Source organism: Dipodomys merriami, unplaced genomic scaffold (assembly GCF_024711535.1).
Source record: "Dipodomys merriami isolate MVZ:Mamm:240054 unplaced genomic scaffold, mDipMer1.0.p SCAF_10, whole genome shotgun sequence".
NCBI classification, from domain to species: Eukaryota; Metazoa; Chordata; class Mammalia; order Rodentia; family Heteromyidae; genus Dipodomys; species Dipodomys merriami.
Window position 1 is genome coordinate 23264041 of NW_027202271.1, and position 27157 is coordinate 23291197.

The 27157-nt window shown below is 37.0% G+C and overlaps 1 protein-coding gene across 4 annotated transcripts in view; it reads left to right on the top strand.

The window, feature by feature from the left end:
• Nucleotides 1-27157, top strand: part of Slc16a7 (solute carrier family 16 member 7) — a 144716-nt gene that overhangs the window by 3482 nt on the left and 114077 nt on the right. The window contains exon 2 of one of the 4 annotated variants that reach the window (XM_069987734.1): nucleotides 6809-6905. The exons of 2 other annotated variants lie outside the window; for them this stretch is intronic. The gene's annotated coding sequence lies outside the window, so the exon portion shown is untranslated. Of the gene's footprint in view, nucleotides 1-6808; nucleotides 6906-17027; nucleotides 17114-27157 lie in introns of those variants that run through there. One more of the 4 variants, XM_069987738.1, reaches the window with a different exon arrangement.

A 27157-nucleotide genomic window follows, 5' to 3' on the forward strand; every position in this document is an offset into this window, starting at 1 on the left:
TCAGCATGGATTTGGATAGGGACAAGACATGTTCAAACCACAACATATACTAATTGGTCAAGTTGGCACAAGTTCCCAGGCAATCTGTCCAGCCTTAACCAGTACAGAGAGCTTATTTACACTTTCTGAGAAACTACTCAGGGAAAGGACATTGTCTACAGGCTTTTTCATTGTGTATTGCCATTATGGTAACACTGGACAACTGATTATAGGAAGAGTGAAAAAAAAGTGTAATGGAAGTAGATACAGAGGAAAAAAAGAAGAGAAAGAAACTGGGACAGAGAGAGCTAAGTGTCTTCTGCCTTTAACTCTGAAGCTAACCTGAAATCACAAAAGGACTCTGTCTCCAAGGCAGGGTAGTTAAGCCTCTTCACTTTGAATTCAACAAGTCATCAGTTTATAGTGATCATCCATGAGAACTAGTTAAGTATTTTGAGGTGGTGACAGATTAACAAAAGTTGACTTACCTAACATCAAAAGAAAATTACTCAACGTGAACAAGGAAAAGAAAAGGAATGAAGAGAAAGAGGAAAAAACGAAGGAAGAAAGGGGTGAAAGAAAAACAAGAGAAAGATAAAGAAAGAAAAAGGAAGGAAAGAAGGGAGGAAGGAAGGAAGGATTAAAAGAAAAAGTCTCCCTGCATTATTGTAGTAAACTGGGTCTCTTTAAACTGTTCTACCTAGAATTATAGTTTATCCTATTCCTCATCCTGAACCATATATCTATAAGATGTGACTATATAAAACGTCTGTGGATCCAGGTATGTGAGAATGAATAAGAAGTGTAGAAACTAAAATATCTAGGTAGTCTAAACTATGATCTTGAACTCTGCCACTTAACCATCTACAGCAAACTGCAGAACCTTTCTAAATCTTCAATTCTTAATTGTCTAAGTGATAATAACCAATTTTGTATATTGGTTGCAAAGATTTAAACGTGATACTGTCTGTAAAACTGTACATACTAGTTCACTAGCAATAATACATAGTAGTTGTTGAAAGTATTACATATTTGACCTTATAGCTTTTAGGTTGTTATAAGGATCATGGATTTATTCTTCCAAACAGATTTTTGGAAGCCCCTTGAAGTCCCAGCGCTCTCATTAGATTAGATACCATTGCTAAATCGCATAATAAATCAGTAAGTAGAGTCCTTTTGAGGGGTCATCTGGATGACCTCAAAATTGGATCAAAGTGACTGGGAAACATGTTGGAAACCACATACTAACAATTCTTTAACACATAAAGCCTCAAATCCATCTTTGTGATGAATCATCTGAGTGGTGAACCTCAAGGCTTAGTGAACCTGCCTGGAAGACCCCAGAGCCTATAGTCACAGTATGAGCTAATAGCCTAATATGGACTGTTGTCTAGAAGAAAAAAATAACATTTGCCACATTTTTAAAAAACAAATAACATGGAAAAGTTCCCATAAGAGCTGTAATAATCAAGAAACATGGAAAAGGGGTTAAGGATGGGACATCCTGATAGAGAATTTGCCTTATATGAGAGAAGCTCTGGGTTTCAGAAGCAGAATTGAAAACAAGGGAGATAGAAGAGAAAAGAAAAAAAGGAAGAAAAAAACAGCAACAAATACCTTGGAAAAATATTACTCACAAGTTGAAAAAATTGAAATCAGTTCTGATAAAATGAATCTAGCTAAAAACAGACAACTTGTACCTCAGTAGACCAGAGACAATTTCAACATATTGGCAAATAATCAGTGTTAGTAATCGATATGCATACTATTTTCAAATAAGGTTCCTGACTGAATGCCAAAACTCTGATTCAATATTCATTAAAATCCCAAAGGATTTCATGGAAATCTTGGAAAGACATTTGAATGACAGCTTCAAGATTCTCATAGGAATTTTAGTAACAGGTATTCTATGCAGTTTTTAAGTAATTGCAGAAAAATATCTTTGTGGCTCAACTATTAAAAAAACTTGAAGAAATTCTTATAATACTTGGTATGAAAATAGATAAAAATTTGATAAAATGTTGGAAACTTACTTGAAGCATATGCAATTTCCCCACCTAAGAACGCACTGATAGGTATTTACCCAGAACCAGAGTCTAATCAGCTCTGCTTACTCTGTGGAAGAATGTCACAGTCAGATTTGTGTCACTACAATAAAATACCCGAGGCAGCTGACTTTTAAAGAGAAAGTGTTATTTATTTATTTATTGTTGCTTACAGTTTCAAACGTACAAGGATCAGATGGAGCTGGTAGATATCAATTTGGGATTTGTTGAGAGTTGACAGAGAGTGGCATATCATGGTGAGGGTCAGGTAGGAAATGAGAGGAGGAAAAGAGACACATAGACAGACCGGCAGACAGACAGACACACTGGGGTCCCAGGACCCTCTCTCTCTATAAAGGCATGCCCCACAATGATCAAACAACCTCCCACTTTTATAAGTCCTTTCTCCAAATATTGCAGCTGTGGGGTTCTCACCTTTAGTTTATGAATCTTTGGGGAGACATTAAACATGGAAGCCTTTGCAAATGGTAATCTATATGAAGCAATTCCCTTCTGAGTAATTGCCTTGAAGTCCCATTCTATTGGAACTGGATTAGATATGAATAATAACCAACTAAATGACATGTATTTGACAGTTTCTAGGAACTGGACTATATTAACATATGCCTTTTTTGACCATGCACTTTCTAAAATTTCACACTCTGAAGTTCAACTCCATTCTTCTCAAATATGCCCAAATCTTGTGTTCAGGCTGGTTATAACAAATTATCACAGAGTAGATGATTTACAAACAATAGAAATTCATTCCTTGCAGTTCGGGAGGCTGGGTGGAAACTTGAGATTGGGGTGTGAGCATGGTTGGGTTTTGGTGGGGGTCTTATTCCAGGTCACAGATTTTAGTTTTTTTCTATCTTCATGTGATGAGAAGAGAGTGAGACTTGTCTGCCCCATTCCCATGACTCTCTCATGATCTACTCACCTCTCCAAGGTTCTGACTACCCTATTAATATCATTGCCCCTGGGTAAGAATTTCAAAGTAGGAGCAGGAAGACATTCCCTCATCATTGTAACCATTAAAAATAAATAAATAAAACCCTGTACTTCTTAATAGCTTCCTTTGTAGAAAGAGACTACAAGTGATGGAAAGGTGTGGTCAACATGATCAGATTGAGAATCTTTAAGGAATTATCCTTAGGATCAGAATATCCTCAGATAAAAATTAGGGTTTTTTTTCCTTCACAAACGATAATAATCTTGTACAAGACACTCTGATTTAAAAGAGTGGGTTGTTTATTCACAAAGTATAGGAAGTATTAGCATTAATGATTATTATATCGTGAATAATGATAACCTTCTCATTGAGCCCCACGCTTCCAAATCTTCATTTGCTTTAAACTGTCAGTGTCTTGTGGAAATGTTGGTGTCGGTTACTTCTTGAACTCTTTCTTTGATTCCCCTTTGCTGCTTGTCTTCCTCTTTGGTTAATCTTTGTGGCTTCTTCTCCCAGCTGTCCTTTGACCTCCTAATCAGTACAGCGTACCCATCCCTATTTTAGATTTTCCTTTGGTCTTGTTCTGTTGATGGGCACAGCTCCTCTCTACCTGATCTCTATTTTTGCATCATTAGGAGTAACCCTCAACTCATGCAAACCTTGGCCTTAGAAGACATTGGCAGAAGTCTGCTGGACAGCTCCCTTTACTGTGCTGCTGATAACTTCACTACTGATACCCTGAGGTCTATTCCTCTTTATTTCTCTTCTTTCTATTACCTGTGTTTATTTTTATTGGTTTAGTATTATTCTGGTGTAGAAGCTTTGGAGACCCCATCTTCCCTTCCTGACTTTGTGTCTAACAGTCAGTACCTAGGATTTGTCACTTACATACTGAAAATACATATGTCATCAGATACATTTTCCATAGCCAACCTCACTTTCTGCCTTGTTGTAATAGCAACCAGCTTTTCCAAGCTCATCCCATCATACTTAAGCCAAACCAAACAGATCCCTTTGCTTCCTTCATCCATATCCATCTATTCCCTGCCCATATCATTTGTCACGATGTTCTTTCATCAGAAAGAACCCAGGCTTCCTACTATTTCTATTTCTAGTTTTAACTTCACCTCCTTGGTTGGCTTTCCACACCACATTCAAATGTCCTCTGAACCCTCAGTGCAGGTGAAAGGCGTTTGCTAAGATGGTGGTAACATTTCATCCTTAATGTCTTATTTATTTTAAACATTTAGTTATAGTTTCTTTTGTGTAAGTCTTCAGTTTCACAGTATACTATACATTTCTGGAGGGCAGGAATAATAACATATTCATATCTATGTGTCCTTTGGCAGTTTGGTGGATCCTGGAGCAGAAAGGAATTAGGGAACAAACAAGCAATGTTCTGCTTTCAGCTTCTTCAAAAAATGACATCAATGCTTATTTCAAGTACACATACTCAACTTAAGAAAAGTTCCAATTGTGACTGAAATCTTGTTCTTCCCAGAATGTTTACCCAGTTTTCTGGGGTTAGGAAAATAAATCGCTTTCTATGTTGAATGATAGCTCATACATATATGTTGATACTGACGTATTATCTCAATAGACTCTAGCCTGCCTGCCTGCCTTCCTTCCTTCTTTCATCTCTTCTCATTTCTGTGCTACTACTGTGGTTGAACTCAGGACAATCTGTCTCAGCTTTCTTGCTCATGGCTGTTGTTTTACCCCTTGATCTATGTCTCCAGCCCAATTTCCAGTGTCTTTTGTATTTTGGAAGCATTTAATTTTAAAAAGTATGTAAGCATCTAGAATATTTTAGGGGTCATAGTGAATATAAATATTGGTATATGTGTTCGTGACACACCATTGATATAATCTCTTCAGGAAAAGTAGCTCAAGGTGTACATTGTGATCTGTTCCTGGGGTTGTCATCTTAGGGCTGAACATTTTTTAGCCATGGCCCTCAGTGTAGTGAAAGAATTGATGATAGGAACTATCATCAATGAAGGGAACTACAGGAAACAATCGAAGAAAGGTCACTTTAAGTTTTGATTCCAATGGGAGATTAGCCACTCCATAAAATTTTCTTCTTTGTAATAAACCAAGTCAAAGTTACAACAACAAATGAACCATGTATGTGTACAATAAATAAGTGTAGGGTTACTAGACTAAAGAAGGGCCTATTAGGTAAAATTATAGTATTCGCTTTTGAGTAAAAATAGCTTGCATTTATTGACCACTTCTGCATGTCAGGCATCATTTTAAGTACTTTAATCTTCAAAACTTTCAGAGGAAACCTGGTTATTACCTCAGGTTCCACATGAGAGGATTAGTGCATCAGGGTGAAATAACCTGCCCAAGGTTACCTATATTGTGAATGACGATGTGGTCCAGATTTTAATCTATTCACCACAGTACACCTTTCTCGATTAGTATTTTCAAATAATAATGCTCCAGTGGATTTTAAGACATTCTACAGGAAGGAAATTTGAAAGATGCTTAAAAATGATATTATTCAAGGACAATAGATTTCGATCTGTTAAAAATACACAGTAAGCAGAAATGAAAAGCACCTTCCTTACTCAGAAGTGAACGAAATATTAACCTATTAATGCCTCTGAACTTAAGGAGGCTGGAAAACCATTATGGTGACTGAAAGCAGAAGGTCCAGGATATCACCTTAGCTTTGTTGCAAAATGGTTAGAGGTGGAATGAGTGGGAAGGGAAGGGCTCCTATGAAAGTCCTGGGTGTGGATAGCAATGCGTGTATGAACAGAGCAGAATCTGGAGAATTTGATGTGTAGATGACAAATCTAAAGAAGGTGGAATGTGAAGGAAGCCCCTGACCTATATTAAACCAGATAATGCAATTCCTTCACATATTCCTCTACTCAGATCGGCCAGAAATGATTTAAGATGTCAGTGAGATGACTTTGAATAAAGTAGGTAATTCCCTTTTAGCCTTTAATTGCTCAAATAATTATACATAAAATCAAAGCAAGATTGAACTGTCCTTGAGTCCACTTTTTGTAGACTCCATCTACAAAGGTCCAAAGTCATCTCTCCATAGTCTTTATTATTCTGTAGGTTCCTGGTTATTCTCTTCCCCATTTTTTCCATCTCTGTTGCATTATAGATCAGAGACTTTGGAGATGGGTAGATCTTTATGGAATTTGGACTTAGCTATTTCTGAGCTATTTGACTAAAATGTATATGTACATATTCATATGTACATATTCATTTCACCTTGAAAACAATTAGTAAAGCTTACTTTATGGCTTGTTGTCCAAGGGTAACTAATGTGTGTGACTAATGATAATTGCAATCATTTCCATTTATATCCTGGCTATATTTGGGAAACATTTTCAGGAAAATATTCTTTATTCCTTGGAATTTACATCTTCTGTGAAAGGATTTCTGTGTTATAGAATCAATCACATATCCTGAAGCAGGTAGGAGGCTCACAAAATATAAATACCATGTTGACTTTACAATAATGTATATAATTCAGTAAGTAAAATATAATGGGGTTTGGGAATATATAGGAGGATATTTAGTACAATATAGATGCTGCAAATTTCTGTACTGAGTTTTTCACTTAATATCCCAGGAGGATTATAAGATAAGAATTCTTAATATGTAGTAGTGCATAGAAGCACATTTAAAAAGGACTATAAAGAGAAAGACAATCATTTCAATGTGTCTTACAGATATTCGCACACATTAAAACAGAAAACATATACCAATGCAATTACTAATGCCATTTAAGCATCTCCTATGTGTTTTTACTCTCTGTAGAGTATCATTATCATATAAGATAGAATATATTCATTTACAGATAGGGAGAATAAGAACTCAGCCAGAAGAAACATCTTCAAGAGCCAATGTTTCAAGAGTTGTTGCAGAAGTTCAGGGATTATGCTGCTGGCTACCAGGTATGGTGTCTGTTTCTTAAATCAATGCATACCAGTAAATAATTAAGCACTGTTTTCATGAAATATGATGCTCAGAGACCTGGACAAAATATGTGTAAGACTTTTTTTCTGATCCCTGGTCTTCCCCTGCACCCAAGAGACTATAATTTCAGAAATATTATGTTTGCATGCATATTCATTAAATAAAAGTTAATCTAAAGTAGAATTAAGTATTAAAATAAATAATAGAATTATGAAATGATAATCCATATGTATATCACCTTTATAATAACAATTACAAATTCTAACCAAGAAAAAATGTAGAGGCTATACAGTTTAGAACAGAAGTTGGCAAGACTTTTTTTTTTTAAATTGAAGCTAGACTAGCCTGTTGCCTGATTCTGAAGAAAAAAGAAAAAAAAAAAAGAACAACTTTTTGCATAAAGTGTTGAGACCTTTTTTTTCCATGTTTTTTGTGAGTACTTTCTAATTATAGGGAAGATTTGGAATGTTGTAACTTAGCTGCAAAGCTTAAAATATTTATTCTCTGGGGCTGGGAAGGTGGCTCGGTGGTAGAGTGCTTGCCTTGCATGCATGAGGCCCTGGGTTTGATTCCTCAGTACCGGATAAGCAGAAAAAGCCGGAAGTGGTGCTGTGGCTCAAGTGGTAGGACACTAGCCTTGAGCTGAGAGCTGAAGGACAGTGTCCAGGCCCAGAATTCAGGCCCCATGCCCGGAATACACACACACACACACACACACACACACACACACACACACACACACACACACACACACACACACACACACACACACACACACACATTTACTCTCTGGTGCATAAAAGAACAATATTTGATCTAGGGTTTAAGAAGAGAGATAGTTTGTTCTGTGATGGGGAAATCAGAGGAGGCTTTAGGGAAGGAAGTGGGATGTGTCTTAGACTGGCTAAGTGAGGAAAGAAGCTGATCACTGTAATAGCCCTGAAACTCAAAACCAGAAGACCCAGGATAAATGCAAAAGTCTTCAGGACAATATTAATGCATGTAAGTTATATAATGTAACCCATTTGCCTATAAGTATGTGTTTGTGTATTCATCTAGAACATTTTCCTTAAACTTGATGAAAACTTTATATTTAACTCTTTAAAACAAGGGGATTATTTTACTCTGCAAACTATGATGCTAAATTGTGGTCCATGTAGAAATCATTTGGTAAAATTATTATTTTTTGTTGTAAGAAGAGACCACTTTTATTTCTCTCATGTTATCAATAGTTTTATAAACTACAGCATTCATAAATATGACTATAATATTTTCTCTAATTAATAGTTACAATAAAATAGATACTATATACTGTGCATACAACTAAATGACAGCCTTATCGCATTAAAAATTTACAGTAGCACAGAGAACTTAATTAAAAGCAAACAATTGACTTTAAAACTACAAAAGTAATAAGATGATCTTTATATAGTAACACCAAGAAAGTAAAGTCTTTGGAAAGGAGACAATCTTGCAGATCAGGTGCATAATTGAAAAACTTACAAGGTATTCATTTCTGGAATTTTCCATTTAATACTTTGGAGCTTCAGGTGGACCTGAGCAGTTGATGCTTCAGAAAGGGCACCTATGGTGGGGTATGACTGCATGAGCTTCATTTTGAACTTAAGGAGGCAGATACTGCAGAACCACTTTCATCTTACTACTGAATAGGACAAAATGATGAGAAAGGAAAAGGTGAATGACTCAGAGGAAGCCACAGAGAGTGTAAGAAAATAGAAGAACATTGTCCCTTGTGGGCCATGTTAATATCTCTATGGAGAGTAACATGGCCACTAAACCAGGGAGAGCATGCTAATTATACACAATAATAACCTGGTGCAGAGGATACATAGATGTCAGATCTAACATTCTTATGACATTGTTTCCATTTTATTATTCATTTTAAGTTGTATATACTATTCATTTAAAACAAAACACTTTAATGAGAAAATATGTGAATATTTCTTGTACTTAGATTTTTAAAACTAATAATGTAGATCTGTTACTCTCAGTAAGAGACCTGAGTCTGTCTGATATGTGTGTGTTTATATTTGCAAGTTTCCCCAGAATGAAAGACATACCAAATGTCACTCATTTAGAAAATTAATTATGACTGTTCCTAAGACAGTTCAGTATTTATGATCAACATTATGCATATTTGGCCTGTAACTTTCATATAGGAGTGACTATTCCATCCAACTTTAATCTATTTTTAATTATTTCACTTTTTATGACTTTTATTTACTAGTTCTTGTCTCAAAGCAATAATAATGTCTGATCTGTTATACATTCAGATAAGGATGTGCAGTCTACAAAATATATAAAAATGCACTTTTTTTGGTGCCTAGTGTGTCTAAGGATTTTCAAAAGGATTTACCAAATAGGATTTTGGAACAGGAAAGGAGAAAGAAAAGGCAGTTAACAGATTTGTTTCTAGTCTTGTACCCACAATAAGGCCATGAGGACTCTGAGATGTGTCACTCACAAAGTCATGTAACATCTGTGTATCCTGGACACAAATATCACAATCTAAGTTGGAAATTAGTACCACCTGGCCAGGCATACTAGGTATCAAGTCTTTATTTCCCTAATCCCCACTCCATGAGATCTTTTGCTTTGCCATTGATTATAACCTTTTGGGACTTTAGACTCTCTCATAAGAGGGATTGTCTGATAGGTTTGAAATCAGGTGTGTGGGAAAACATGCCAAAGTTGGCAGAAGTTCACCTGATGAATTTGTTGCCTCTGTGACGTTAACTCCAATGTTGCACCAATAATGACATCAGCAGATCAGGAGATAGGCTTCTCTTCATAGCTGTTCATGTCCTTGAAGTGTCGTTGATGGTGCTATGGAATCTATGCCTGACCTTTTGCAAAAACAAACACCAAACAAAAAAACAGTGCCCTAAACAATACAACGAAGCTTGAATAACTTCTTACTTCGTAAGTGAGGAGACTTTATTCTCCCTGAGCACTCCAAAGTACCAGAATGTTCTAAAGAGAGCCTGTTGGAGCCTGCTTGTTGCTTCATTTTGCACTCTGACCTGGTTCCTGCTCCATGACTTAACTCGGTTGGATCTTGGCATTAACTCTGGCCAGGACCTGGTGACTGTTCTCTGAAATGCCCTTCAGTTTTACTGGAAGGGGAAACTACAAATAACAGTCATGGGAACCTAACAGTTCCCAGAAGCCAAGCTGACAAAGAAAGCATAAAGGACACCACCAGCATGAGGTCTGAAGTAACTGGCTTGCTCTTTACCCCCCTGGGCCTGTAACCTTTAGGTATAAATAGAGTTAGAGTTTCATTGTGCAGCAATAACGCCAAGAGTTGGATGCACGTATTAAAGTATATACTGAATGTTGAAGCACCCTGATCATACTTAAATAGCATAATTTTTATGGGAATTCTTTATTCTTCCGAGCAAGCTGTTATATCCTCTACTTCGGCAAATAATAATAAAAATTAGACCACCACAGTAATAAAAAATAATCATTTGTCGTATGATTCAGACATTCTAGGTGGACAACTAAAGTTGTGTAAAAATACCTTTGTTTTCTACAAGTTCTTTTTAAAAATTTATTACAGAGGCTGGGAAGGTGGCTCAGTGGTAGAGCGCTTGCCTTGCATGCCTGAGGCCCTGGGTTCGATTCCTCAGCACCACATAAGCAAAAAGAAAAAAGCCGGAAGTGGCACTGTGGCTCAAGTGGTAGAGCACTAGCCTTGAGCTGAAGAGCTGAGGGACAGCACCCAGGCCCCATGACCAGACCCCCCAAAAAAAATTATTTCAGAATTGAGGGACATTTTAGTTTTTTTAGTGAAAAAACAACAGGTATTATTTATAAATATAAAAAATGAGCATTATGTTTTGAATTTTGAGCTTCTTTATTTGCCTATAGTTATGTGAATGAAAAGCACTCCCTTCATCATCAGATGACACTGTTTGGCTCTTTTACTGATTATTTAATTGTCTCAATCAACTGACTGTGAGAGGGAAAATAAGGAATGAAGTTTAATAGAGGGAAGGAAGAGAATTAGGCCACTTTTATGATGGAGAAAAGTGTCATTCACACAAGTTCAAGAAACTACCATTTTTAGAGGAAGCCCACTGAATGAAGAAAGCTACAGTGCAAGAGACTTATTTCCACAGTTTGCTCTAATATTCAATATTGTAAAGGTAATTATTCTATTATTACCCTTATAATAATTCTATTATTACCCTTTGATAGCATAGTTTCTAACATTAAGACACTTAAGAATTAGAAAATTAAGACATTTAAACACTAGATAATAATCATATTCTGCCTGAGAAGTTATTTAAGATGGGAAGGTTTTAAAAATTTGATTTTTAATATGTGGAGACACATAAACATGGTGTTTGGATAAGTGAATGACTAACAATCTATGTTTTTCCAATGAATAATATTTTGAGTTAATACTGTGAGATGAAAATAAAACCACTTTTCTATGTTTAAATATATAACATTAGGTATATTTCTCCCTATAGTGTGAATAAAACATTTTTAGCTGTTTGTCTTTTTGTTTTATTTTGTATCTTAGTCATGTGACTGTATGACGTAAGTTAGCCTAGGAGATCATTGGGGCTTGAATTCAGGGCCTTATGCTCTTGCTTACCTTATTTGCTCAAGACTAAGGCTTCCACCATTTGAGCCACACCTCTATTTCTGACTTTTCTTTTTTCTAGTTCATTATACATAAGAGTTTTACAGATTTATTTACTTGGGCTGGCTTTGAACAAGGATCCTCAGATATCAGCCTCCTGAAAGCTGGGATTACAGGTCTGAGTCTCTTATGCCCATGAGACTATTTTTTTTAATTTAATTTTATTTTATTTGAGAACATACTGTACAGAGGGGTTACAATTACATGGGCAGGATAATGCATACAATTCTTACCAAGCATTGCAGCCTCCTCCTTTGTTTACCCTTCACATCCCTTCCCAGCCTCCCCCCTCCCCCCCCAATCCCAATCCTTCTCCTTCCCCCACCCCCGCCCCCCCCAGGCCCCCCCGGCACCGACGTTGTAAAGCTCATTTTGGACATGACAACTTGTGCTTCTCATTGTTGCAACAGGTCCACCTGTATCCTTAAACAACTGGTTTTTCCCCATCTCCTCCACAAGTTATACTGACATCAAATATAGTGAAAGCAGTTTGAGACTATTTTTGAAGGTGAAAATGATTTCTCCCAAGTTGCATAAATACTGTCATCTGCCTGCTCATCATCAATATGCTCATGTAAAGCTATTTAATCTGGATTGGCATTAGACACTGTATACTCAATAGTCAGGCAATGCATACATTCATAATGCATACTTTACATGGACAGCATTTCTGTAGAGAAGTTCATGGCATTCAAATTTTTTTATTGTGAATATCCTGTACAAAGGGGTTACAATTACATGGGCAAGATAATGAGAACATTTCTTATCAAGCATTGTAGCCTCCTCCTGTGTTTCCGCTTCCCATCCCTTCCCATCCTCCCCCCACTCCCCTCCACACCAAAGTTGTAAAGTTCGTTTTCGACATAATGACTTGTACATCTCATTGTTGCAATGGGTCCACCTGTATCCCTATTTAAACGATTTGTTTTTTCCCTTCCCCTCCACAAATTATACTGACATCAAATACAGTGAAAGCAGGGGTTATACTGTGGGGGAGGGACATACAAAGCAACAAAGAAATAATTTTATAAATGTGTTAGTAACAATCCCATGAAAGAAAAAAAAACATTTGAATACATATCTTAGAGTTCATTTCCCTAACATCACCTTATCTGACCTTTTCTGCTTGACTCAGACATACACTAGATATTGCAAATAAGGGAAACCATGGGACCTATGTTTCTTTGGGCCTGGCTTACTTCACTTAATATAATTTTTTCCAAGCCTTTCCATTTCCTAACAAATGGGGCAATGTCATTCTTTCTAATGGAGGCATAGAATTCCATTGTGTATATATACCACATTTTCTTGATCCATTCATCTACTAAGGGACATCTGAGTTGGTTCCATATCTTACCTATGGTAAATAATGCTGGAATAAACATAGTCGTGCTGGTAGCTTTAGTGTGGTCTTGTTTGTGATCATTTGGGTAAATGCCCAAAATTGGGATTGCTGGGTCATAGGGGAGCTCAATGTGGAGTCTTTTGAGGAGCCTCCATACTACTTTCCAAAGTGGTTGAACAAGTTTACATTCCCACCAACAATGCAGTAAGGTTCCCTTCTGTCCACATCCCCTCCAGCATCTGTTGTTATTAGATTTCTTGATTTTAGCCATTCTAACTGGAGTGAGGTGTATCTCAATGTTGTTTTGATTTGCATTTCTTTTATGGCTAGAGAGGTTGAGCATTTCTTCATGTGTCTATTGGCTATTCTTATTTCTTCTTCAGAGAAGTTTCTCTTTAAGTCTTTAGCCCACTTATTTATTAGGCAGTTGTTTCTTTGAGGATTTGTTGTTGGGGGATTTAATTTTTTGAGTTCAAGTTATATTTTAGATATGAGACCCTTGTCTGTTGTATGGTTAGTGAAGATCTTCTCCCAATCCGTGGACTTTCTATTGATCTTTCTAGCTATGGCCTTTGCCATGCAGAAGCTCTGCAATTTCATGCAATCCCATTTGTCCAACCTTTCTTTGATTTATTGTGTTTCTGGGTCTCTATTAAGAAAATTTTGGCCTGTGCCAAGGAGACCTAGGGTTTCTCCTATTCCATCCTGTAATGTTTTCAGAGTGTCTGCTTTGACTTCGAGGTCTTTGATCCATTTGGAGTTGATTCTGGTGCAGGGTGATATATAAGGATCTAGCTTTAGTTTTCTACAAGTAGTTAACCAATTTTGCCAGCACCATTTACTGAAGAGGCTGTCTTTCTTCCATTCTATTTTTTTAGCTCCCTTATTGAAGATTAGATGGTTATAGGTCTGTAGGTTCATTTCTGGGTTTTCTGTTCTATTCCATTGGTCCTGAGGTCTGTTCATGTGCCAGTACCAAGCTGTTTTGATTACTATGGCTTTATAGTAGAGTTTGAAATTTGGTATTGATATTCCTCCAGCAGTGTTCTTTCTGTTGAGGATCGTTTTTGTTATTCTGGGTCTTTTATTGTTCCATATGAATTTTTGGATTGCCTCTTCTATTTCCTTGAAGAATGAGGTTGGAATATTGATAGGTATTGCATTGAATTTGTAGATAGCTTTGGGAAGTATTGCATGGCATTCAAATTTTATGGAACATTATATGGAAGATATTGCCTTGAAGAAAGACCTTCCTCTTCATAGGTAAATTAAAAATCTGAAAGCCCTACACACAGCTGAAGAGCACTCAAGAGTGCCCAACTTCATGTTTACAATTCTAAGTATGTTCCCTGTTATCAGTTCTTTTATAATACACATCAAAGTAGGTGGCCCATGCCCTATTTTCATAATACAATGATAAACAGCACGATCATGTGGTTTATTGAAGTGCTAACATTGATATAATAAACAGTCATAATAGTAAAATGATAAGTAGAGTTATTGAGGTGGAAACTAATTGTTGTGATCTAGAGTCTGGCCTAATGGACTCAAAATAATATAACTTTTACTTTGTCCTTGAAGTCAGTGAGCATTTATAATGGTTATCTTGTTTATTGTTGATGAACTCACTCTTTCTTCTCAAAGCTTGTGTGTTTAGATGTTAGAAAAAGCTTTATCTTACTAATGTCCAAGTTCCTCTTGTTTCTGTGATACATTGTACATAGAGGCATTCTAAAGATTTGCTGGTAGAGGATATTATGACTAAAATATAGCATTATTTTACTACTGTTAACCAACAGGTCCACGTTCCTATAATTCTGAGGATTTTTGCCTTATGGGAGCAGACACTTAGGATAGATTGCAGAATATTATGAAAAAAATATTGAAACTATTTCCTGACATCTGCGCCTCTTATTACCTCACCTTGTGTTGCTATATAGTGGCATTGCTTAATAATCAATTATAATTTTAGATGTTTATTGTTAAACAACCCAACATCCTGAAATTATTTTTCCCTACCATCTTGTAAAGCTTTAATGCGTGTGCCATACACTCAACCATTTATTAACTATATGACTATATGACTATCATAAACTGCAATATTATTGTGAATTTGAAAGTAAACTTTGCTTAATACTCATGCCAATTGTGTGTCCAAGTTATCTCAGTTCATTATTTCTAGCTTGACTGAGTCCTATGAAATTAACATTGCTGTATTCAATAATAGATCAAAAAGGTACTTAAAAATCATCCATATTCAGAAGCATAGGCCCTAATTTTGACTATTTTCTTTTTTTACCAATCTGCTTATACAGCAGAAGGAATTTTCCTCGTACAATTCTTAGCACCCATGAATGTCATAAACATAAAGATTATACAAATTATTTAAAAGTGGAATGCTCCTTTCCAGGTAACAATTCATGACAGTAGTTTTAATTGTTAATTACTTATGCTCTTAGTGCACATTCCATTTCTAAGTTATCCTGGCATTGATGTTACATAGATTGTTAAGATCAAGAACCTTTAAAGAGAAGTGGGATTAGCTCTCCCTTATGTCTCTGCATAATTGCTTTTTTCTCTGGTTGTGTGAGACTTACTCACATATACTAAAAATGTGGTATATATAAATTATAATTTTGGTAAAAGTAATAATGTTATATTTGAAAATGTAGGTTTTTATGATTATGTAATTTTGTGACTTTTCTGTTTCTGCATATTCTCCTGTCAAATGTATCTAAGGTGAGCATTTAAATTTAGAGTGACTTTTTTTTTTTTTTCTTTGTCGGTCGTGGGGCTTGAACTCTGGGCCTGGGCGCTGTCCCTCAGCTCTTCAGCTCAAGGCGAGCGCTCTACCACTTGAACTACAGCGCCACTTCCGGTTTTCTGGTGGTTTATTGGAGATAGGAGTCTCACGGTCTCTCCTGCCCGGGCTGGCTTTGAACCGCGATCCTCAGATCTCAGCCTCCTGAGTAGCTAGGATTACAGGCGTGAGCCACTAGCGCCCGGCTTAGAGTGACTTTTTAAAATATAGATTTTACCAAGTACTTTGTAGTCCAGTAGACACTTAGCTTTTAATCTGATTGATAAGGCTGGTCCTTTTTCTTTCCAGGAGATAAGTGTTCAAACAAAGGAAAAGTTTCATTCCAGATTTGCCTTAGAGACTTAGCTCCAATTTAGTTCCTGGGATTATATTATATGATCTTTCTGTATAAAATTGAATTGTACCATCTAAGGGACCTGGAAATTACTTAGACCCAGTTTTTATCCAGTGAGTTAACCCCAGTGAATCCGTGAAAAGCGATTATATAGCTTAAATGAATATTATTCTGAGAGGGAAAGTACTCATGAATTGGATTCTTTCTGTTATTTATTTTTATTAGTCTGTGAATTAAGCCCATTCATTCCACAATGTCAAGCATTTGACTTCTTATTGACAAGTAATAGGAGTTGTGAACCAGTAAGTGCTTCTGAGTTGTGAGATAGTAGCTATATTGGCCCATTGCAAATGGGAGTTCTATGTGTGCAACAAGACAAATCTAGTAATGAGTTGTGGTTCTTCAGTGTCTACTGTTTCTGGCATGATTCCAAATCTGAACAGGTTATGTTGTGTAATTTATACACATAAAATAGGGACCGCGATTACTTTTATTTATTTATTTGCTTTTTAAAAATGTATTTACTTTTATTTATATTTACTTCAGAAAAAGAGCCAAGCGCAAGGGTTGGGGTTCATCGCTCTCTGGTAGCACGTTTACATCTTAAATTCAAACTCCTGGGTCCCATCTCTTGCTAGCAGGGCACAAAAACGACCAAATACAAGAACCAAGACACTTGAGCATTAACTGACTCTAAAAATAGTAGAGATGTTTGAGACTAGTGAGCTCCAATCCAAGGTTCCCCATTGTAACACTTCTCCATATTCTGAGCATTGAAATTCTTCCAGGCTCCCTGGAGATGAGAGGGCAGTGGCTTGGTTACCCCTAGCTCCCTCTGCAATTGAGTTATGTGTTGATACTTCAGGGGCCAGAAAAGAGCAATCTCTGCCTTGTCAATCATCAGAGGTCAAAAGTTGTTTAGCAAGGGAAAAGCAGCACAGACCTACTTGTTCATAATTTCATGGGACACAGGAGCTTTCAGATTGAAAACGGCAAAGCCTCCGGGTGAGTGAAGTTGCTATTTTTATGCCTAGGTTTGAGGAAGCATGGGTCAGCTGTGTAAAACTGATTGAATACTAAGAGTGAGCTATAACTGATAAACTGAAGGGGTGTAAACTCGGCCAGGCCTTTCTTTTTCAAACTTTTTTCTTGGACTCTAAGCAGGATTGCTTCTAGCTGTAGGGCAGATCATTTTCTGGATAGGGAAGGGGGGTTCATTATGACTACAACCAAACAAAACAGATCAGAGGCCATCTTTATGGCTTACCCTTACATAAAATGTTGGGGAGCAATTTAGAAAAAAAATATTTGTAGGCATTTTGGCTGGCCTTGAGGTAAAAAGATTTCTATGTCTTTCCTTGGGAAAAGGAAATCTCTGTGGCTTTGCTGGGCAGGGCATATGGCAGAGAGAATGAAAGCCTAAAAATATGGGAGGAGGTCAGAAAATAACTGCATTTCTGGCTTTTATTTGGGGAATTTATTTCCTAGCCCCAACAATACTGCTTTCCCCCTCCTCTTTTCATTAACTTACACTGAGTGGATTTTTGATTTCTTCAATCTAAACATCATTACCTATGAAAAAGACCTGATTATTTGTTATTTTGGGCTTTGCTAACTTAAGGGATTCAATGTTACAGATTTGTTGCAAAACAAGATGCAAAATAAGACAGGTCAAGAAATTGTCTACTGCTTCCCCCTCCCCAAATTTTCCTCTGAAAATTCCAAGTAATGATTGAATTTACAAGGAAGTATGTTTATAAACGATGAAGGCCACACTATCTGGTATGGGTGATAATTATTAACATTAAGGACAGGCATCTGTGGCTTATAACTTCATCCTACCTATTCAGGAGGCAAAGAACTGGAAAAAATCAGTTCAAAACCAGCCGTGGCAATAAAAGCTTAAAGAAACCCCTTTCCCAGGTAACCAGTTAACATGCTGGACTGGAGTCATGGTTCAAATGGTAGAGCACCAGCTGTGAGCAAGAAAGATGGGGGAACACAGGAGGCTTGAACTTCTAGCACTGTAACCAGCAGAGGGTAAAAAAATCAAACCAAATGAAAGCTTTTAGGAGGTAGGCATTAATCAAGAGATCTTGCTTAAATGCTTTAGCTCAGTGCTGGTTAAAAGTTATAACATTTCTCTTACCATTTCCATCAGCCTGTGATAGAGGTCCTTCTAATCTTTCTGTGTGTGTGTGTGTGTGTGTGTGTGTGTGTGCGCGTGCGCCCGCACGTGAGCCTGCATGCTCATGTTTTAAAGAATGTTTGTACTTTTACTGCCATGAGGGCAGGACTGGATTAGGTTGTGTGTCTCCACTTGAAGAACAGAGGACAGTAAACTGACAAGAGAAAATAATTAAGATGATTGTGACACAGGAGAAAGCAGAAGACAAACATTTGTAAAGAAGAAAAGTCAAATGAATAATAAGAGTACACACTAATGGGAAACATATGGGATTGATCATCAGAAGCGGATGAAATGATGCACAAAGTAACCCCTTGAAAGTGGAAGAAATACTGTAATTATATCATTCATAATATTACTTTTTAAATATTGTGCTTCAGGCCATTTCTCTTAATGGTCTTTTGTTTTGTTCACTACTCACTATTGGCCCATAGATTACGTACTCAAGACCAGACACAATCTGGTTTGAGATAGAATATGTAATTATCTCTTCTTCCGATCTTAGGAAGTATTGATGCTTCCTTGGAACCGAGTGTCCCATGTTGGGGAGGGGCTCGTTTTTTGCCCATCCCCCTTTTTTTCCTTTCAGTTCGAAGAATCAAAACCAAGGAGCTATTACATGCTAGGTAAGTGCTTGGTCACTGATCTATACCTAGGCCTAGCTATGTTTCCTGATAACAAACCTGGTACAAGATTTGATGCATGGGTCTCCACTATTGTTTTCTGACATCTAGACTTCCATGTTTCTTGGAAGAAGGCTTAGAATCTGTCACTACTTCTAGATTGTATGAATACCCTCTGTGTACTCTGTGTTGGACAAGGTCCTTGTTTTTGGTACAGACTCTTCCTCATTATCAGTACTTATCAAATTCCCTCTACTGTTTACTCTTCCATAAGCCTCTGTGCAACCATCAAACCATTTCTATTTTGTACCAGAATGGCTAAGCTCTCATTCTTAGATTTCAGGGTCCTGAGAGGTGAGCCATTTAGATTATCTAAATAGCTATGTTTTTGTTTCAGATTTCAAGAGATGCAAACGTTAGCTTTCAAAGGTTAACTTTCATTAAAATATGAAGACTTTTGCTGTATAGGAATGAGGAGAATGCATGTTTTAAATCATATTTGTTTGTTTAAATGAGGGGGTAGGGCCGGGCGCTGGTGGCTCACGCCTGTAATCCTAGCTACTCAGGAGGCTGAGATCTGAGGATCGCGGTTCAAAGCCAGCCCGGGCAGGAGAGACCATGAGACTCCTATCTCCAATAAACCACCAGAAAACTGGAAGTGGCGCTGTAGCTCAAGTGGTAGAGCGCTCGCTTTGAGCTGAAGAGCTGAGGGACAGTGCCCAGGCCCAGAGTTCAAGCCCCATGACCGACCAAAAAAAAAAAAAATTAAATGAGGGGGTAGGGAGAATTGACCATACAGAACATTTCTATTCGTGTTAATCCAGTGACAGGAAGTCTTCTCTACTGTACAGAGCTACACATTTTAGTCCTATAGCAGTATTTTCTTCTATGTGTCTAACTTTGTCTTTTTTCCCCCACTCCACCATCCAATTGCACACACAGCTTGTGTCCTCTGTTCTTTCAAAGGAAATAAACATGAAATTAATACTGTAGTCCCATAAAATGCTATGTTCAAACTACAAGGTGGTCTAAACATATTACGTGCCTCTCATGTACAGCACCTTGTGACATTGTGTTCACAGTAAGGTAAAGGTAAATTGTTAACCAAGCTAGAAAAGCATCTTTTAATGAAGGATAAGTTAACAGTAGATACATTTATTTGATTGCACATTCAAACATTATTATCTTCCTACTGACAAGTTGCTTGGCTACTATGTAAGCTATTATAATTGTTCTTCTGGACTGAAAAGAAGTTAACTTGTTGACTGCTGTTGTTTTGATTTTTAAAATAGAGCATAGAAATTTGTGAAACACCTCAGTCACAAACATATATTGGTAAAATAAATCAGATTGTGATTATCTTTTTCTGTTATCAAATAGAATGAAGGATATGATAAACCTACCCATTTTTCTACTTGAATAATAAAGTAATAGAAAATAATAATAGAATAACAATTGAATTTTTAGAATAAATATTAGTTCATTTTAATATTAATGTTATTAATGTTATATTGTAAAATAACATTAATATTAATAATGGGAACTTTTTTGCCTGTATTACCATTACACCATGATGTAAGAGTACTTCCTAAAATCAAGCTTCAAGAAATTCATCTGCCTTTCAGATTACTGAGTTTATTATTTAATTTGTGAAAGACTAGCTTTTGTAATATGAAATTCCTCCCTGAAGCAACTAAAAATTACACATAGAATAGGAAAAGCCGCAAGAAAGTAAGACGTGTTTAGATAATAAGCAGCAAGAAAGTAAGACGTGTTCAGCTAATCAAACTCACTGTAGAGGTTGATTTAGTGGTTAAGGGGAATAATTTATCCAAATCTCTTCTTGGGCCACCAAAGTCCAAAAGTTACATTCAACAGATCCCAAAACCCCAAATCAGGCAAAGATGGAAGGGCTGAAAGGTGATATACTCTCCTGCAACCAACTGAAACTGTATCGGCACCGTGAGAGAAAAGCTTTCAATGGTATATATGTAGTCTACACATAATTGTACACACATGTGCACACTCAAAAGTATATGCATAGTCCACACATAAATACAGATACACACATGCAATAGTATATACATAGTCTACACATAAATGCATGTGCAAACACACACACCACACACACACACACACCACACACACACACACACCACACACACACACACACCACACACACACACACACACACACACACACACATACACACACCGAGTGACTGCAAGAAAACTTGGCAGTGCTGCAGGAGTATAAAAATACAACCTGTAGATTCACGATCCTTTGGCATTCTTCACATAACTGTGCAGCCCAAGTTGGTTCAATCGTCTGCAATTTATAATGTTGGGTAATGCCCCAGGCTCGGGCAGAGAGCAACATAAACTTTTATCTAGGAATTCAGCTTACCACATACTTAATTATTTCCCACATGATAAAGATCCAAGTGATGATCACTTGAGGCATTTTAAGGCAAGAAGCAGGAGAAATCTACAGACAGAATCAGATCTATAAAGACATTAGATAGCAATTTTCTTTCTGTTGCACTGCTAAATGACCTCACACTTCTACCATCTAACAACAACAACTGACTCAGTCTCTCCATGTATTACTTCAAATTCTTGAGACAGGAAAAAGAAAATAAGCTTAGTCTCATCTACAGATAGTAGTGTACACTACTTAAGAAGTGTACATAAAATGTCGGAGGTTTGTGGCTAGACTGGCTAGATTCCAATCTCAGCTCAAAATTTCCCTGGGTTTCTAACTGTGAGGAACTTTCTTATGTTTGTGGCAGTTTCTTCATCTGTAAATGAGATGATAAAGACCAGTGTAAAAGTAGAAGTTATGCCTTGGACATAGCATTTCATCAGCTATTATTATGTATTTTCCCCTTAACTTGAAGTAAAACCCTGCTCTTGTTCACTGTGGCTGAAGTTAGAATCCTGTAGTTTAAGCATGTCTACTTAGTTATGAGCCTTTGGCTCATATCGAGAGTTTGGGTGTCAGTAGCTCATGTCTGTAATTCCTAGCTACTCAGGAAGCTGAGATCCAAAGATTGCAGTTTGAAACCAGCCCAGGCAGGAAACTCCACAATACTCTTATCTTCAATTAAAAACCAGAAAATTGGAAGTGGTGTTGTGACTCAGAGTGGTAGAGTGCAGTCCGAGTGAAAAAGGGACAGCATCCAGGCCCTGAGTTCAAGCCCCATGACCTACAAAATAAATAAATAAATAAAAAGAAGGATTGAGAGACAATGAGTGGTAAACATGCCTAATATTAACAGATAAAATAGGAGTAACTGATAATAACTAATCAGTCTGATGCAAAGCTTTATTATATAATTACTTCTTTATAAAATACTTGAATGAAGAGACAGTTTATTTTACATTGTTTACACCTGAAATTTTTCCTATTTCCCTATATTATAGATTTACTAATAAATCTATTGTCTCTTAAATAATTTTTCTTTGTTGTTATTATTATAATCATCTGTAGTTTGTACAAGGGTGTAAAAGAAGAATAGTAGAATTGATAGTAACACAGATTACAAAAATAAAACCTTAATCATTTTATACAAAAGGTCTTCTGTTTAAAAAATTATAAAAACTTATTAAATATTCCAAAGAGTAATTTTCTTTGGCTTCCTTTTAAAGTTATTGAGATGTTTGTTTTTGTTTTTTTGGTGTTTTAAGGAAGAACATATGATTTAGAAATGGAGGCATAGACTCAGAGTAATTCACAACAGAATTAATCTAAATATGGTCTGTCTAGAATCTTGCGATTTCTCATTTAAAAGTGAACAAATGCCTGGTGCTGGTGGCTCAGGCCTGTCATCCTAGCTACTCTGGAGGCTTTCTGAAGATCATGGTTCAAAGCCAGCCCAGACAGGAAAAGTCCACAAGACTCTTATTTCCAATTAACCTCCAGAAACAGGAAGTAGAGCTATGGCTCAAAGTGGTAGAATGTTAACCTGGAGCAGAAAGTCTCAGGTTATCATAGTATCCAGGCCCTGAATTCAAGCGCCATGACCGATCAAAAATAAAAGTGAATAAAATAAGTAATGCTTTTCATTTATTTACATGAAAAAAAATAGCATGCCTTTTCAATGAGCATAGTGCTCTCACCGATTCTTCTCATTAACCTGGTGAGGTCGGTGAGGGAGAACAGTGTTCTAATTCTGTCTGTTTTACAGATGTTTACTACGGAGGCTCAGAGAAGCTAAGTACACCACTGACATTCACAACACAAATACACCCTAGAGCCAGCCTCAGGCAGGAGCCCAGCATCCCAGATAGAGTCTTTCCACTGTTCTGGAGCAACCCCTCAAGACAGAGAAACAACCCTACTGTTACACCCTATGTGAGAGGACACTGTGAGCTTTGAACTTTGAATCACAGGTTCCTGTTCAGTTTACTTTTGACTAATTTGTCTCTGGGCTATCAGGCTTCTAGTTGGTATCTGCTTGCAGCCATACTGACCAAGGAGAGAAAAAGCTGAAGTCTGGTCAAAACGAAAAGATATCATTTGTTCAAATCCTTTGCCATCCAATACAATCGCCTTTCATCTAGAAACTTTACATCTGAATATATAGCATGTGAGAGTTAATGTGCACCAGCAAGAGTCATAACATTTATAAATATTTATAAACATTACTTAATATCATTCTTTCCCCCCTTGCTTTCTAGAACACGAAGAGAAGTTGTTAAAAGTACTCAACCTTTAAATACAGTGTGTTTAAATTAATTCTTGTTATTACTTCAGTTTCACAGCTGAGTTGTCTTGTAAATAAAACTTTTCCCTCATTAGAAATGAAACCAATCTCCTAGTTCCCCACAGGTCTCATTTCTTTTACACCATGCCATGCTGCAGGCATCAACCTGGAACCAAGGGAGTTGATGCACAATTGGTGAATTTAACCAGAAATAACTTCCTATGGCATTATGTCACAGCTTCAGAAATGGAAAAAAAAAAAACATGCATTTTCTTTGCACAGAATTAGAACATTTTAAAGGAATTCTCTCAGAAGTACATAAAATTCAATAGACACCATGATTTAGATTTCTTTTTTTTTTTAATTTAATTTAATTTTATTTGTGAACATACTGTACAGAGGAGTTACAATTACATGGGCAGGATAATGCGTACATTTCTTACCAAGCATTGCAGCCTCCTCCTTTGTTTACCCTTCACATCCCTTCTCATCCTCCCCCCTCCCCCCCATCCCAATCCTTCTCCTTCCCTGCCCTTCCCCCCCCCCCACCGACGTTGTAAAGCTCGTTTTGGACATGACAACTTGTACTTCTCATTGTTGCAACAGGTCCACCTGTATCCTTAAACAACTGGTGATTTAGATTTCTTATGCTATCTCTATTACTTATTCAATAAACCATACTATCATGGGATAACTTATGTGTGTATGCATCTGTCTTTAGAGTTTTTCCACAATCTTTTTTTGTATGTGTGTGTATGGGTATGCTGGTCTTGGGGTTTGAATTTAGGGTTTGGGTGCTGTCCCTTAGTTTTTGTTTTGTTTTGTTTTGTTTTTGTCTTTTTTTGCTCAAGGCTAGTTCTCTACCACATGAGCTACAGAGCTCCATCTCCTGCTTTTTGTTGGCTAGTTGGAGATAAGTTTCACAGATTTGCCTGTCTTGGTTGGCTCTTAATTTCAATCCTCTGATCTCAGCTTTCTGAGTAGCTAGAATTACAGGTGTGACCTACCAGCATCTGGCAATAATTTGTCTCTTTCTGTCTGTTTGTCACTCATTTTTCTAGGGAGAAACTTTAGTCTCCTGTGGAATTTTTGTTGTTGTTAACTTTTATATAATGACAAGATTCTGCCCACAGGACTTCCAAGGAACCAAGATTAAATGTGGAGGGCTAGCGTTGTGTAATCCTACCACTTGTGGAAGAGGATCTTGAGTGGAAAGTTGAGGCTAGCCTGGGCAAAGTCAGTGAGACCGTATTCCAGAAATAAATACAAAAATAAAATGATCTGGGTCTATGGCTCAAAAGGTAGAGCATGTGTGAGCCTCCAGGCTAAACTCCCAATACTGAGGTGATAGACAACAACAAAACAAAAACCAGGATGAATGTGAGTTTTGTCCATTTCTTTCATAATTCATCATCTCTATTCAGTTCCCATTTGTTTTTCTACACAACACTCCTTTCCTTTTCTTTGGTCTCCATCCCAGATTCCTCCCTTTCTTCCAGTCACCCAACAGTGTGTGTTTCTGAAGACTGCTTTGTTCTTTCTTTCCACATTTTCAGCACCACCTCTCTGCACTTTTGGGGGGCCCTTTGACACTGATGGTTTCCACGGCTACAGTTCTTGCCCCAACTGATCTCTCTTAGCTGCAGTCTTCCCTGCCCACGGCCACACAATATTCTATTTACCCTGTGCCAGTTTTACAGACCTGTTCATTAATATTCACCCTGTCTGCCACATTAGAAACACAGGGTCATTCTTTGCACTTGGTGTAAGCACATCTACATTTTCACTAGATCTGTAAGACTCTAGATATAGCCCTGAATCCAGCGTATGTTGTCAATTGAGGTTTCGACTGCTTTAACTGAGATCTTTAATGTTTCGCCTCTGAACTATCCCTCAGTCCCTTTTCTCTCACTTTCTTTCCTCTTGTGATTCTCTACATAACACTTAAAGCAATGTTATTACAGCTCAAATTTAATCAGAACACTTGATCCCTCCCACATTGTATTAACTATACTTGGTTGGTTGGCTTTTCTTTGCTTATACCTTATTATATTTTGTCAAACACTACTTTAAATCTTCAGTCTTAATTCCTGTCTCTGGTGATCATGCATTCGGTGTCAGTACCCACATGTCCTGGCCCCCATTAAATTAGATATTTGAGTGATCTTTTCTTTATATCTGAAATGGCCTGTTAGCCTTCTCTTCTGAATGTTTATCATTCATGACAATGTTCTATTGTAAATTTCTCTGAAATGGCCCCATATTCCTCTAAATGTTTTACAGAAACTTCATCTAACCTTTAACATAGTGAGCTAAAGTTATCATCTTATATATCTGTCTGCCATGTTAGGTAATGAGGGGAAAATGACCATTTTTTAATTTCCCTCCCCTCCATCATGTAGCTTTAGGATTTAGCATATTGTTAAACCTTTAACTCCAAACTCAATAAATGAACCTACCACTCAAATAAAAATCCCTCATCATTAGGTGAGAGGTAAACATAATCTCTTAAGATTACCTTAAAGTCTGAAAAGACTTCTCTAGGCTTTTGTATGTGCCTCATATTTTAACTTGTCTGGTAGGTAGTGTCTTCACCTATGTACCTTTCTGTTTTAGTCAGTTCAGGCTGTTATAAAATATACAAAATTCAATAGGGTTTCCTAAGGTAAGGTGTTTTATGTTTCAGAGTTCTGAAGGCTGAGAAGTCTGAAACAAAGGACAGTTGGTTTTATGGTTTTTCTGGTGAGAACTTTCCTTCTAGCTTGCAGGCAGTCATGTAGGGTGAGGGAGAGAGAGAATAAGTCTTCTGATCTCTTCTTTTTTTTTTTTTTTTTCTGTCATTCGTGGGGCCTGAACTCTGGGCTGGGTGCTGCTCCTCAGCTCTTCAGCTCAAGGCTGGCACTCTACCACTTGAGCCACAGCACCACTTCTGGCTTTTTCTGCTTATGTAGTGCTGAGAAATTGAACTCAGGGCCTCATGCATGCAAGGCAAGCACTCTACCCCTGAGCCACCTTCCCTCTGATCTCTTCTTATGAGACCAATGAATCAATCATGAATCCTTCACTGGACTTTATTGTAAACCTTATTGCATACAACTTAACTATTTTAAATAGCATCACACTGAGGGGTCAGCGTTGTTTCTGCCAGTGAATTTGAGAAAGATATGAACATTCAGTCCATAGTATTTTTCAGCTGGTTTTCTCCATTTTTGCTATTTACAATGGTAGAATAGTGCTTAAACAACTCAGTAACCTTGTTTTCTCAAATTTTGTTCCCCAAATCTCCATGACAGTTAAATAATGTATCATGACCAGTGTACATACTATATATCCACCTATTAAAATTTTAAACTCATAAGGAATAAAATGAAGGCAAATAAAATACTTTTATGACCAACATTTAAGCGGAAGTAGCTGTCTGTATTTATATTACAGCTATAAAATGGATCTACTATGGAACATTTATGAGTAGGTGCCTGTTTATAGAGTTCCTTAAGCTTCAAGTTGTATTATTGTTCCTTGATTTTTCT